General features: G+C 40.4%; 1 protein-coding gene and 1 pseudogene across 3 annotated transcripts in view; one reads left to right on the top strand and one right to left on the bottom strand.

Annotated features, from left to right (window-relative positions):
• Positions 1–15627, top strand: part of NKAIN3 (sodium/potassium transporting ATPase interacting 3) — a 537308-nt gene that overhangs the window by 446331 nt on the left and 75350 nt on the right. The gene's annotated exons all lie outside the window — the stretch shown is intronic.
• LOC148757635 (small nucleolar RNA SNORD36) lies at positions 2699–2781 on the bottom strand (annotated as a pseudogene).

Raw genomic sequence — 15627 nt, 5'->3', positions numbered from 1 at the left:
TCTGAATCCGGTCCAGGTTAAGTACGAGTCCAGGACACAGTGACTACAGCCCAAAATGAATGATGAAAGAGGATTGGGTCAGGACTGAAAACTTTATAAGCAAATCATAATAGCATTTGTATGCATTACCTTCGCTGATCCCAGTTATCCCAGAAGATGAGGAATAAAATCAGGGAAAAGGAAATTTTAAGCAGACATTCACATAATAGGCCAGACAGACATGCGCTGATCAGGTACAATATTCTGGCAGGCCTGGGAATAACAGGAAACTGGCATTATTTAAGCATGGATTGGGCAGTATGTTAGAAAAACGGAAGTCACCCAGGGACTAGAACAGTTTTGTTTTCTATACTCCCAACATACTACGAGATTCAATTTAATTTTATTACGTAAATGCAATTTTCACCCTGCTCCCTGTACTGTATTATTCTATTTAACAAAAATGTACCTGCTTTGTGATTCTTAGCAACATACAGCTAACCGGGGCCTGCAATCCTTTTAGAAGATATAGGGTGAATTCAGATATCAAGTTTCCAAGACGTAATTGTAACATAGAAGTTGGAAAAATCTCACTCAGTCCTTCAGTGTTTAAAAATCTGTACATGATCAATCACCCCGCTATCAAAGAAGAAGAAAGATCCAAAACACTAAAGTGATATATAAAGGCCGAGGAGAGAAAGCTGGTGTGCTTTCAGTCCAAGAATGATGGATGTGTAAGAGTGGCATGAACTAAAAGAGCTCTGATAAATGAATTTTCTTAGAAATCAATGACTAGACAACCAGGGCAAGATTAACGAAAGCATGAGAAGTAACATGTAGTTCAGCTTTTCTATTTGTAAAAATGAAGAGTTGACTTGATTCACATAGTAAATTCAAATTTTAAAAAATAGTATCAGTCTTGTGCTATTTTTTTAATACTCATGGTACGATTTAATTACATTTTAGTATGCATAGTTTATGAAATTATGCCAATGATGAAATGTAAATTTTACATAAGAAAGCATAATTTTCTTGCTATCTTTTTTCTAAGTGAAATGGAAGTTTAGTTCCCTTATAAAGTAGCATGATTTTCCTGCTCCTGTACTTTTTCTATACCTTTACTTCAAGTAAAACAATTCTTAATGGGAGGAGTCTAGTTATATTTACCCACAATCAAATAAATATACATATAATTTTAAATTGCTTTAAAGATAATGAGCTCTTCTTTTCCTATTCGTGCCCCCTTTCTTCATAAATAATAATCCAGGATTTATTAGATCTTTCCTACCAACTTCCACTACTACACAAGCTCTTAGTGGGTCTCACTCTAGTCAGATTTTCATTTATGGACACAGAGGTAGTGGTCAGAGTGCGAATACCGCTTAGGATGGTATTGCTTTCGGGAGCACAGAGGGCACAGCCCAGTGAATGGAAGGGCAGAGGAGGATGAAATTTTTAATAGTTTTGCTCTCTTGGTGCTTTGTCTGAAAGAATCACTGTTGCATTTGACATTTGTTGCCATTTTGCTTTTTCATTTTGAATCACGGAGCCAGACTCGTCTGTGCATTGAGGAGAAAAAGAGGGATGACCTCAGAAATGTCAGAATTATCACCAACAACAGGTTATAAGTTTGGACACGTGGACGATAGTGTTTCATCAGTCTGTTAAAACTCTGGCTGTGGGGCAGGGACCTGAAGCAATAATAAGAAGCTTTGTAAATGTTGTGAGAAACAAATGCGTGATACAAACGACGTGGTTCCTTCACCAGTATAGGCCATGTGGTGGAGGTGCCGTAAGGAATAAGGAGGGACGCTGGTCAGGCCTAAATGTGATGTCACTTCCCCATTCCTAACCGTGATGTCAGAGGGTACACAGTCCCTCTGAGCTTTACATTTCTCATCTGGAAAATGAAATCATTCCGCCTACCTCATGGGGCTGTTGAGAAAATTAATAAGATGTGTCCTTAAGGACAGTTTGCCTTGTCCTGCTTTGCTTCTACTTTATTTTAACATTGCAAATAATTTACAATGAATCAGGGACTTGGCCCACGGCCCCTTGTAAGTACCAGGCCCAGACCCACAGGGGCTGTGAGACCTCACAGAGAGAGTCCCTAGATCACTATGGGGGGGTTGCTCCTGCTTCTTTCTGCTGAGTGAGTTCCTGGTCAGACCCTGGATAGCCTTGAACAGGCAATGGGATCAGTCACGGGTGCTGGCCCACAGATTTGAGGTCAGTAGCCTCCTGGCCGACACTGCAATACTGTGGCTGAATTTCTTTCTGGTGAAGAGTGGCCTGAGCCCAAGTGCTTGACCTTGGATCGCAGGTGGTGACGAGGAGCAGTTGTCCAAGATGACTTGTTTTCTCACACATGGCTCACAGCTTGCAGTTAGACAGCCCTCAACCCGTACACCCAAAACCTGAATCTAGATATTTCCAGCCAGTCAATTTTTCCTCTGTGGGGGCACTGGAGCTTTCCCAGAACTGGGCCAACAGTCGGCCTCATTTCCGAACAGACAGTAGGCATTATGCCGAACGCCTACTGAAGACCTAATATAGGCAAGGTAAATAGGTTTCGTCTTGTATGACAACTCATCTATTGGTGGTGACTGCCTTGATGCATGTGTGTAGAATTCTAAGGCCTCTTCTGGGCTCAACATAAATGCATGCTTTGGTCACTGAGGACATCTTCCCTGTGGACTGGGGAGGGTTACTGGGGCACATGTGTCAGAGTTGGAAATCTCATTCCCTGGGAATCCTCAAAGTGCTGATTTAGTTCAATATGGATATAGACCATCATTCACACATAGAGCACTGTGTAACACTGAGTCATCCTTCAGTTGGGTGACAACACCATGAACCCAACGTCCAAGGACAATCTCAGTCTCTGGTCAGTGCTGCAAGAGGTTCCCAACCCACTAATGATTTTGAATATCACCAGGGATATTGTGGAGACAGAGCCAGGAGTGCAGTTTCCAGGCTCTCGGCCTCACGTGGAAAGGTGCTCACTCAGGTAATAAATGGCCATAAGCTGTGATTGCATGGCCATCAGCTGTAGCTAGTTGGCCATCAGCTGTAACCGGTGAGCCATTGGCCACTAATATAACTGCTGTGGCTACACTAACAGAAAATGGGGGCCAGCAAGAAGATGGTGGCTGAGCTAGCAAGCGGCACAGTGAGGGTTGCGAGCAGTGTGGCTCCTGCTTCCTCTGTCTCCAACCCAGCCGCCAGCGACTCTATAGTGGTATGACTCCCCTATCTATGGCTCCGTGGGTGTTCCTTTTTGGCCTTACCACGTCCTGTGTTCTTATGTGAGGAGCGGGACCAGAGACCCCGCAGGCCGCCCTGCGTGACAGATATACATCCCTGGTACCTACCTGATTCCTCCCAACCTTATAATTCCGGGGATGCAGGAGCTTGTCTAGTATCCCTTGAAGTCATTGAAAACCAAGGTTATCTTCTGGTACTTTCAGCATCAGTTCCAGCAGCCTCCTTCAGCAAGCATGAATACTGGAGTACAAAACAAAACAAATGTACCATTCCTAACACGGAGGTCACAGGACTCTGAAATATATTTAGACTTTTAAGCCAAAACCCTGCCTGCCTTCTACTCCTTTGCCTGAGCTATTGATCTTCAGCCAGGCACATGTATGTGTGATCGCTGAAAGATGGCGTCCCATGGAGGATTTAATGACAGAAATCTACAGAAGGGCTCCATCTGCCCATCTACTGTCTCTCTTCATCAAAAGGAGAAGCAAGGGTGTACAACTGTTACTGTGAGCACCAGGTGTTAAGTAAAATCATTATCCAAAATCAATACCTTCCCATTGACTCCTGGCTTATTGTATTAGCACAGGTGAACCACAGTTTATACCCAACAGGGATTCCCAAGAACATATAACTAGTCTCAATTGTGGGAAAAGATGAAAGACCCTATTTTGAACATATTATATTCAAAATGCCATTTTGAATACACATTCCAGCCACTCCGCGTTTTCTGATCGTGATTGCATTAAGCTATTGAATAATCTGATTGTTGGGTGACATTTTTATGTTCCTTCTTCTGACTCATCCAAACTATGCAGTACTAGCCCCCACTATGAAGACATGAACATGACTGGAATTTAACTTTGCTTTGCTAAAATCTTGGCACATGGAGGTCTTGTGTCCTTTGAATGGTGCAGCTCTGTACTGGACACATCCACAGTTTTCCACTTGACCCATCTCTCGCTAACTCAATAATTTTTCAAGTAATTTTAACCTCAGAACTCTGTGCTTTTTTTTTTTCAAATGAAATTTCACTAAGAATCCTGTCTTAGTTTCCTAGGGCTGCTGTAACAAAGAATCACAAACTGGGTAACTTAAACAACAAACATTTATTATCTCATAATTCCGGAGGCCAGAAGTCGAAAATCAAGGTGTCAGCGGGGTTGGTTCCTTCTGCAGGCTGTGAGGGAGAATCTGTTTCCACACCTCTCTCCTGGCATCTGGTATTAGCTTCCTATCGTTGGCAACCTTGACTTGTAGAAGCATCACGCCATCTCTACTTTCATCTTTGGATGGCATTCTCCCTGTGTGCATGTGTCTGTGTCCGAATTTCACCTTTTGATAAGGACACCAGCCATACTGGATTAGGTCCCATTCTAATGACCTCACTTTAAATATCTGCAAAGATGCTGTTTCCAAATAAGGTCACATTTCCAGGTACTAGAGGTTAGGACTTCAACATCTATTGGGGGCGCAATTCAACCAGGAACAAATCCCAATTATAAAACAGAAAGATGGATCTGCTTACTGTGAAGTGGGGAAGAGGCCTGTCTGCCTCTTTCACTCCCTTTCACTCCTTCCCCTTCCTCTCTCTCGACCTTCGCCCAGACTGCCCTGGGCTACACAAAACACAGTTTTAAAAACCACTGCTCAAAATAACAGGTCTGCAGCAATCGGATGTCTCAGTATTTGTCAGAGGTCTAACAAGAGTTAAGTCTCACAGTCATCACATTGTACACCTTAAAAGTATACAATATTATGTGTTGATTAAATCTCAATAAAAAAATTAAAAATTAAATAAAAGAGTTAAGCCTTGCATATACCAATTTAACATAAAATCAGTCCTGAACAACCCAGACCTGTGACTTGTTTTCACTGTAGAGAGCAACTCCTGGGAGGGAGCAGGAGAAGCCTATGAAACCCACAGGGAAGATGGTAATGGAAATGTCTCCATCTGAATATCACCTCTGTGGTGTCTATCTGTACCACTTGGGGGAATGAGCCATTTTTCATCAAACCCTCATCATCAATTCAGAAAATGCTGGTGGCACTTTCAGGTGGGAGCCAAACCTCCCATTAGCCATTAGCACAAACCAGCAGAACCTCATGACATGCACAAGTCAGCCAAGAAGAGATTTATTTACTGATCCTCCTCTTTCCTCTCACTGCCAGACCCAGTACCTTCCAAGATCACAAAGCCATAAAGCCAATTCTAAACCCCTGGCATTTTCGTTTCCAAAGGACTCCCAGCTGCCCAACTGCCTGTTAGCCATGAAGAATCTGTCCACCTTGCAGCCCTGGCCAGACTGTCTATCATTCATGTGGAGCAGCAAGAAGCACATAAGAGTGCCTGCTAGGCCCAGGAGAGCACTAGTTGTCAGTGAGGCCTACACACCTCCAATCATCACCCCCCATCACCTCCATCCTGAGTCAGCATTGCTCTGCAGGCGCAGTGGTTCTTCATGACAGACCTGGGAGAATAGCCTCATTCTGTAGCTACTGAGAAATCTGTTGTCATGCCATCAAGAAGAAGGATAGACTGGAGAGACTCTTCTACCAGAATCCCAGAATGCAATCACAAGGCCCTTTTCCAAACCCTTTGCAATCTATCCCAGTCATATTAGTGGACGAACCAAACATCCCATCAGTTCTACTCTAAAGGGACATACGTGTCCCTAAAAATTCATGCCATGAAAACCACAGGACCTATGGGGAAAATGGTGCTGGGGGAAAAACACTTGAACACTTCATCAGTGACTAGAACAATAGGAAGCCATTAAAAGTGGTAGCAGTTTTGCACATATTAAATGGTTAAGAAATACATAAATACCACAATAAATATGCTATTTTACACTGAAAATGTGCTATGGTTTGCTTGTGGAAGTGGATGATGGAAGGGTTACACCTTTTGAGTTATTGTGAAGAGGTGGAAGAAAGCTTGTCTGAAATTTGATGGAAATTGTAACTCCAGAAGAGGCTGCACATGGCTCATAACCCACGTGAACCAAGGCAGCTGGCAGATGTTAGAGGTGTGCTCGTGTGTGCATTTTGTGTATTCCTGTACAAGTCGGTTCAGCTGGGTACAGTTCACCTGTTGTTTCCCATGGATAAAAGCATGCATAAGCAAATGCTAAATTTGCATTATGATCAAATTTATCCCTAATATATCAATCTCTTTGGGACAAATCCATATATCCAAAGCAAGCATCGTAGCAGGACTGACTCTACCGTATTTAGAGCCATACCTTCCATTTATACCGTCACTTGTGATACAAATTGAGTCTTTTGATATCCACATGGTGTATTGAGGACTCCAATTGTTTCCTTATGTTATAAGGTTGTACTTATCCTAACTAAATTTCTACATTTACCATATTGTATTTACTACAATCTGTTTGATCTGCAGTTCAGATTGGCTATTAATACTGATTGCCAAAAAGTGAGTTTACCACCAGGAATCCAATTATAAAACAATATGAATAAAACTAGAATGCTGCCCCTCTGTACTTTAAGGCAGTAAAAAGAAATGATTTGTGTTCCCATTTATAAGACAGATCCAATGCATCGCGTAAAATACAAAGGGAAGAAAAAGCCTTCGATGTAGGAGACAGACTATAAAACAGTTTCGTTTTAGAAAGAAGGTAGTGAATAATCGGCAAAGAAAATATACTATGGAAACAACAAATGCGATCATAACGAAGTCACATAGGAAATCATGATTCTTTCTAGTTAAGAAAAAATTAAAATATTTTAATGTTAAAAATTAAAGAGATTAAAGAAAACTGGTTTATTGAAAAGAGGATCAGATATTAAAAATATAAAACAAAGAGTGCAGTTGAAAAATAACTTGAAACATTTCTAGAGAAAAAAGAAGGGAAATATGTTTACATTTATGGTGACATCTGAGTTTCCCTTCCTTCATGCAAAAGGATGCTGAAAATCATGAAAAATGCTTGGTTCTAAATAAAATACACTCAAGAGTTTATAAAGGTCACTGAAATTCATTTTGCAATTGGAGAAAATAATACTGGTGATTTATAGCTCTTTGGAGAGATAAGATACAAGTCAATGGTTTGAAGAAATAGGAAGAATACGGACACAAGACATAACACAGAGGCTGAAAAGAATAAAAATATTCCATAGAGAAATTAGACGCTACAAGTGCAGCTCTGGGGCCTAAGATCAGGAGGAAAGATGGTAGGAGTTATTCTTTTCATAAACTCTGAAAAGAGCTTAAAAGTGGTTTGTTTTTCCATCCCACAGTGCAGAAGTGGTAAATCCTAGGTCTGAGTGTCTATGTCTGTTTATATGTGTGTGCATGTGTGTAGGACTATGTGTGTCCACATGTGTGCATGCGAGTATATTCCTGTGTGTGCCTGTGTACGTGTGTAAAGACGCTGAAGGATCTAGACACTTCAATCCCTTATATCATACATGTCTGAAATTAAGGAAAGGGTAGAGCAAAGAAAGACTAAATAACAGAGCCTCCTTTTTTATTCAGGAAGGAGGCAGAACAGTTTGACAGTTAAATATATCCTCTTTATTCATACATATCTGGGTTCAAATTCTGATATACCACTTGTGTACTGCGTCACATCAGGCAATTTAATTAGTCTTCCCACGGTTCCATTTCTTATTTACAAAATGAGAGCGGTAGTACTTCCTTCATTAGATTACTTTAAGGATCGAGTGAGACAATGCATAAAGCCCTCAGCATAAAGCCTAGCACAAAATGTGTAATCCATACACGACAATCATTGTAATCATTGTTTTACTGATAAACATACCAAGCCCTAAACAAAAAATAGGACACACCAGAAATTCCAGCGAGAAAATAGGAGATAGGAGAAGAAAACTGGGAACTGAGTCACCAATGTTTGTCCTATTTCAAAGACTTACTCAAAAGGGAAACTGCAGCCTCTGTTAATATAGATACTGCCTCTCTAATTGTTCCTTTCTGAGTAGCCTGTGACCACATAGTCAATTCAGGAAGGAAATTCAGGGACCAGAAATAGTGAGTTGCCGTAATAAATTTCAAACAAAAGCGCACTGCCTAGTTGTATGAAATATTAGTCGATGATGATGAATCCAGTAGCCTCGTGTTTAATTTAGATATTTAAAGTAGCTTATTACCTACTTTTAATAACTATCCTTCACTAGCTGTCTAAAAACAGAATAAAAAGCTTCCCTCTGAACCAAAATGAAATACAACACTTGGTTACATATGTATGAGTATATTTACACTCAAAATATATACATGCATCCACAAACACATGCACGGAGAAATGTAGTACATCCAGCTGTGTAAGAATAAAATGCTTTAAGGCATATAGCAAATCAGCAACTAAGTCATTTAACTGACAAGAAACCTTGCACGTGACTCTCATGTCATTCAGAAAAGAATATACTGGGTCTGACTGGAATGCATTAAGAGACCAGGGTGTCTGCAGTTGGAAAAACATCTTTAAAGGAAGAAGCAGAGAATTGAGAGTGTTAGAAGAGGACGCAGATGTTCTCACTAGAATAAAAAGCCGAATTACGAACACTTGAGCTTTACAACAGTTTTAAATAACCCTCTATGGTGCAGCATGAGAACTTTAAACTTTAATGCAAGCAAAAATCATTTTATCATACTAATGGTCGAGTCTTTTTTCTTTTCATGTTTCCTTTACATTCTTTTCTGGCTCAGTTTCATTTTTTTCCTCATGACCTGGTATTTGCTTCTATTACAAGCTAGGTCTACACCAGCAAAGGGAAATGGACCAAGGCGGCATTTATCTCAACAATTCATGCAGAAACAATTTGTACATGAAATAGCGAGATGTTTTAGACAGAGAATTTTTGCTTGGCTTAACCCCAGACCTGATGTGATTTCAGACAGAAAATCATGTATTGAAGTGACTTTGATCCATCCAGTACACCACGTCCTTCCTATGCTTGGGGACCCTTTCGTGATAATGGCAGTGTTATTCCTATGAATGTGTACTTTTGAACACCATTACTCAACTCTTACATTCTGAAAAACTTAAGAAGGGGATACTGCATGCATTCAACATACCTACATAAACTCTGATAAGCTCAGCTTCTAAATACTTGAGTGAGTGTTGAAGGGAGGGCTGTTGTCGGGTGTTCTGTGTGATGATAACGTCATGTGTAGCATTTCCATAATCTGCCAATAGACTTCAAGTGATGGATCTACAGCTGGACGAAGACATCTCCTGAATTAGTATTCAGACCTTTCCCACTGCTGCTCACAGTGGAGGCAGGGGAGAGAAGTAAAATGATTGACGCGAAAGTAAAAAGATCTAAAAGATTAGATCTTTTCTCGTTGCCCCTATAGTTTTCTGACAACAGACTCTATTGATGGGAATGGTACATGTGAAAGGAAATGAATAAGGACAAGAGAAACATAAACTTGATCATGGAAATGGTAGAATGGTAGAATGGTTTGCCTTTGTGTGTCCTCTGAAACGGCCTTGGCTAAAAATGTGGAAAAGAATGTCAATTCTAAGGAGAAGACATTTTTAACTTTTTATAAAAAGATTTTTAAGATGGAATAGTACAGGAAAAGAAAATTTTGGGTTTTGGTGGTGTTTTTCCATTGGGCAAATTAATTCAGAAGGAAGACTGATGATATCCAACCTGAGGAATAATCTAAGTAAAATTCATCGAGGGAAATGAAATCAAAGAGAATTCTTTGAATTTAAAAGGGAAAAACAGGAAGAATAGAAAATTATTTTCAGATAACAAGGTAAGAAAATTATTCAAAAGTTAAATAGGATTTTAAAAACAAATCAATATTCATTTCAGATTAGAAAGAATGGAAATCACTAAATGACTCCATCTGCGATTACTGCTTAGCTTTGGAAAAGTGGTTCCAGGAAAAGGTCGAGTTTTACATCCGACTTCTTTAGCACAACAGAAATCATATTGGGAAAACTGGATTCGAAGACTAGCCTTTGTTTTGGACAAGTTTCCTCAGAGAGAATTTCTCTGGTACAGCCCTCTGCTTCGGGATGATTCCACACACTAAAGACAACAGTTTCTACACACAGAAGGAACTGTACCCAACTAGCATGCTGTCTACTTGTTGTCTTCAAGCAGTGGCCAGGTAGAGCTCGGCAAACATAATGAGATGACAAAAATGTGAGTCTCCATCCAGACTTCTCGGTGACAAGAAAGCGCAGGCTGGGAGGACAGCTGCCCTGTGTGAGCAGCTCGAATCCGGACCTGGACTGTCCTTCTGGATGGGGCCTGTCCTACCCTTCCCAGCACCACACCCTAGGGAGAGTGTCACAGGAGAGGAGCTGGGGTCTGGAAGGGAGCAGGACATGGGGAGAGCTGGAGGTGGTGGAAGCTCAGGATGGGATCCCTCCCTCGTAACCCTGCACGTCTTTAGTAAAATTACCACTTTCACCAGTTTTCTTGTGGAAAATGATAAGGAATCAGAGATCTGCACCCCTTCTAGAATACCTTGGCTGTGCTTTATCCAGGAGGCAAATTAGTTTACAAGGGAAATTAATAATATCTAACTTTAGAAATGTAAGTAGAAGCCACTTAGGGATTTGACATAAAGCAAATATTGTACCTGCCAACACAGGACAGAGAACTCCAAGGGTGAGATGTAGGGAAGGAATATGCTGATACATCACAGGAAGACTTAGGGCTTGCATTGGTTTTGAGGCAAGTATCCTAAACCTCTGAGAGGCAAGGAGGCCCCAGTGACCTCTGCACAACAGATGGGGTTCTCCTCACAGCAGCATGGCTGAAAATGCGAACACAGGAACATCCCAACTAACACTCGTGTTCAGGTCCCCTTCCTATCCGAGCATTAGGAAGTAGACCAGACAGCTATGTTTGAACACTCATGATACCATTGTGTGTTTTTGTTTGTGTTGGCTTATTTGTTTTTGAATAGGTAGGAAAGGGATAACCCTGCCAAATGGCATTGTGGACAGAGGGTGTATTTCTCAGAGGGGGAGGTGTGAATACCATCTATATGTGCTCCCTGTCAAGAGACAGTGAGAGCTAAGCTGCTAGGTGTCCAAGCGGTCGTTCAGACAAGGAACCAAACCGAAAGTAACAATCAAGGCTTTGTTCAGTTACTGTGATGGTGTAAGCAAGAGGCCAGAAAGAAGGTGCTGGCTCCTCCCGTGTTCCATTTTATCAATCATTTCTCTAATGGACCTATACCTTTGACGGTGCATGTAAACAGATATCACCACATCCAAGGTCACCTAAGCTTCTCTGCTTTGTTATCTTCTAGGACTTTTACGATTTTGTGTTTTACACTTATGTCTATGATCTATTTTGTGTTCGTTTTTGTGAAAGGTGTATTCATGTTTTTGCATGTGGTTGCCCAGTTGTTCCAGCACCATTTGTTGAAAATACTATTACTGATCCATTGTATTATTTTTGCTCCTTTGTCAAAGAGCAGTTGGCTGTATTTATGTGAGTCTATTTCTGGGCTCTCTATTCTGTTCCATTGATCTATTTGTTTGTTCTTTTGTCAACAAGCAAATTTTGGATGGGCTCTTCTTACCTTTTGTTCCACTAACCTGAGGGGTTCCAGAAAACTATATTTAATGTTTTAGCATGAGTTTATTAGACAAATGCTGTGTACCAGCCATGGACTATGCACAAAGTTACAAAGAAAAATAAGATAAATGGACTGAACAATAAAAAATTTTAAATCCTCTGAACATTAGAAGTTCTTCCAAAGGCCACCGTAATAATGCAATGATGCTAAACTAGGGATGCAAACAGTAACTCCTGTGGTTCTATCTGGGAGGGAGTTAATACTTCCTACTGATACAATCTAACCATTATTAAATTTTGAGGTGCACTTTTTGTATAAATATATTTTTAATGATTAAAAAATACCCAAAGAAGAGGTGGAATATTTTCTCGTTCCTGAAAACTAAGAAAAACAAATAAGATGTTATGTCATTTACAGACTGTGATATTGTGATTTATAAAAAAACGTATAGTTGTTCTTCATTCCCATTTCTAGCAGAGTTCCTAAAACCCTTGGAACTTCCTAAGTAATAAGGATTTTTTTTTAAGTGTCTTTTGTTATGTTAAGGAGGTGACTTTTGGACTGCACCTAAAGATGGGAGCTGATTGCCAGGCGAACCAATCATGTGATTGGAAGATTGGAATTTTCAGTCCAACCTTCCTGAGGGGCTAGAGGTTGAATCAATCACCAACAGCCAATGATTTAATCATGCATGCTTATGTAGTGAAGCCTCCACAAAGCCCCAAAAGGATGGGGTTTGGAGAACACATGGAGATTTGGGGAGAGTGGTGCACTCGGAAAGGGCATGGAATCTTTGCACCCTTTCCCTATACCTTGCCTTAGGCATCTCCTCCATTTGGCTGCCCCTGATTTATTTCTTTTTATAATAACCCAGCCGTTTAGTAAGTAAAATGTTTCTCTGAGTTCTGTGAGACATTCTAACAAACTATGTCCAAGGAAGGGGTCCTCAGAACCTCCAGTCTATGGTGAGTCAGTCAGAAGCACAAGTAACAACCTGGTCTTGAGATTGGTGTCTGAAGGGCGGTGGGGAAAGTCTGGTGGGACTGAGCCCTTAACATGTGCGATCTGATGCTATCTCCTGGCAGAGATGTCAGAACTGAGTTGAATTGTAGGACACCCAGCTGGTAGCAGAGAATTGCGTGGTGATACGGAGGGAAACCCACACATTGAAATTGGTACCAGAAATCATAGAGACTCAGAATAGACATGACATGGACTTGCAGGGAAGTATAAGGTGGGCTCAGGAAGCCTTCCATCAGAACACTAGAGATAGACCCTGAGCAGGGACCAGGATTCAGAGAGGAGAACTTGGTGAGCAAAGGTCTGGCTCTGGTATGAGTGTGGTGTGATTTTGAATCAGGTTTGGATATGAAAAGAGAGAAAATGCGTCTTATTCGCAGTTCTAGTTTTGTGTTGCGAAACCACAATGGAGTGGCATAATGAAAACTAAAATAATGTCATTTCCTTCAGTAAGATTTTGGTTGAAAAGCTGTATTAATATGCAGCGTATATTCACCTTCCCAATTAAAGTATGGTATGTTTCAGTGGCTATAAGAATAATTTAAACATGTTCTTCAGTTGACTAGGTCTTCAGTTTCGCTAACAGTTCTAGCCGTTGGAATCCACATTACCTTTCTTGAATCAGTTGGTCTGAAGCAGCAATTAAAATGTTGTAATAACCCGCCTTAGAAAGATAGCAGGCCAACATCTATGATGCTGCTGCCCTTCAAAGGGGATTATTGAAACACTTTTATGCTCTCACAGCAAACAAGTATACTGACCCCCAAATAGATCTTTAGCAAATGACCATTGATAGTTGTGTCTTTGTTTCTAATTTCCCTTTTGTTAGCTCATTTGAACAACGATGAAAGAGTATATCATGTAGGTAGTTTCCTGATTCACACCCACTTCCTACACGCAGGATGCAGGTAAAAACTTACTATTCATACCAGTTCTTCCTTTCAGCTGACTTGTGTTCCATGAACTATTTTCTAATTTACTGGAAAGTACTTTCTCTGCCCACAAATAAAGTATTTAATTTCTCCAGGTGCCCCTCGTATGATAGTATAGCAGGAACAGCCAGGTATGAAATGTATTCAAACATAAACAATCAGCATTCCAAACTCGTTAGTTGAGTTTTCTTCTACGCTATCTTCAGTTGTCTGGGCTCTCAGCATGTACATGCTTGCCCACTCAACTAAAGACTCTCACCAACAAGGTTCCACTCCCAGCAAGGCTGGCCTGTTTACCCAGATGGGAGTGGGTGCCACTTTCTTTGGGTATGAGGTCTGTCATTCACGCCACCGCTCTTCACTAGATAAAACCCTTTCCCATTCAGTAGTTAATGCGCCATTTCACAACCTTCATTCCTTTACGATGGCTTTATCCCATCAATGTTTTACCCTTTGAAGACCACCAGGTAGCTGTGATTTTATTCTGGAATGCCAACGAGGCATCTGAGAATATCTGGAAGGGAGCAATGTGGAAGAAGATGGTGACATGGACCCCTCTGGGGACCAATGTGCAGAGAAGAGAGTGGAAGTGAAGGACAAATAGAGCCATTTGATTAACTAGTAACTATCAGAATGCTATTGCTATTTAGCCTTTTCAGCAGAGACAAAAGTCCTTCCTTATTTGACAATTCTAATGGTGACTTTGCTCTTTTTAAAATGAGGATAAAATTTTTACAGAGCCCTGTGATAGGGTTTCAGCCTTAAGCATATGACTTCCTCCCTCTCGCCTTCTCTTCTTCTTTCTCTACATCTCACTCTTCCTCCTCCTCTCCTCATGCCTCTTCTTCTTCTCCACCGTCTTCTTTCCCTCTCCCTTCCCCTTCCACCTTCACCTGCATAAATACTATTAGTTAAATGAAATGAGCAGAGAAAGGATATCAGGAAAGTCCCTACTGAAAATTATTTAAGAATCCATCAGTAGGTGGAATAAAGTTTAAATTCCTTCTATTCACAGGATTAAAACTCGTAGCAAAAGCAAAAATAACAAGATTGATGAATATGTTTGAGGTAGAGGTGACAGTAGATTCCATAGGTTGCTTTTATCCATCTTTGCAAAAAGTAAATATATTTTAATAGTTCTTTGTGACATAATCATTTAAGTACTTTTTTGAGAAGCAAAATCTCTAGGTATCATGGAAGGTAAAACCTTTTAGAATCTAATAAATTAACAAATAAATGAACAAACGGGAAAAGAAGCAGCGTGGTACTCAAGCTAACATCGCATCGTCAGAACCTGACATGGAAAGCTTAGCGTTTCAAATGACATCTGCAAAACTTCTTTCTAAATCAGTTTCCATACTAGTCTGAGATTAACTTCACATCAGCCCCATGGGGCGGGGGGGGGGGGGCAGACATTTTTAAAACTATCGTCATATTAACTGATGTGAGATAATATTTTTTTGATCTAACAAAGTGGGAACAAGATTTAACTTTACACTTTCCAGGCTATGTTTTTCAGCCCACTAGTGAAATGCTCAAATTGTATGCTTGAAAATGTAGATACGAATATACTACCAAAGGAAATAAATCAACGAAATTGGTTTGTCACTCTAATTCAAGGAAAAATAAATTCAAATGTAAAGGGAAGAAAATCTTCAATATAAAGATTAAGAGGAAAAGGCGCTCTCGTGTCTGTTAAAAAAAAAATTCAACCAAGTAAATTTGAAGATCTCATTGACTTTATTAAGTGATTCAATGAATCCAGCAACATCCCATCTGACAGCTAGAAGGGTGCTCTGAGCAGACGTACAAAATGGAATGTTTTTATAGGAAGAAGGGTGGGGCAAGGGAGCTATTAACAAAAGAAAGGATTAGTTTTAGATCCGGACATCT

This window comes from Rhinolophus sinicus, chromosome 7, assembly GCF_057876585.1.
Source record: "Rhinolophus sinicus isolate RSI-liver-muscle chromosome 7, RSI-T2T, whole genome shotgun sequence".
Classification (NCBI taxonomy): domain Eukaryota; kingdom Metazoa; phylum Chordata; class Mammalia; order Chiroptera; family Rhinolophidae; genus Rhinolophus; species Rhinolophus sinicus.
The sequence above is the reverse complement of the archived record's forward strand: the minus strand, read 5'-3'. Positions and strand labels throughout refer to the sequence as shown.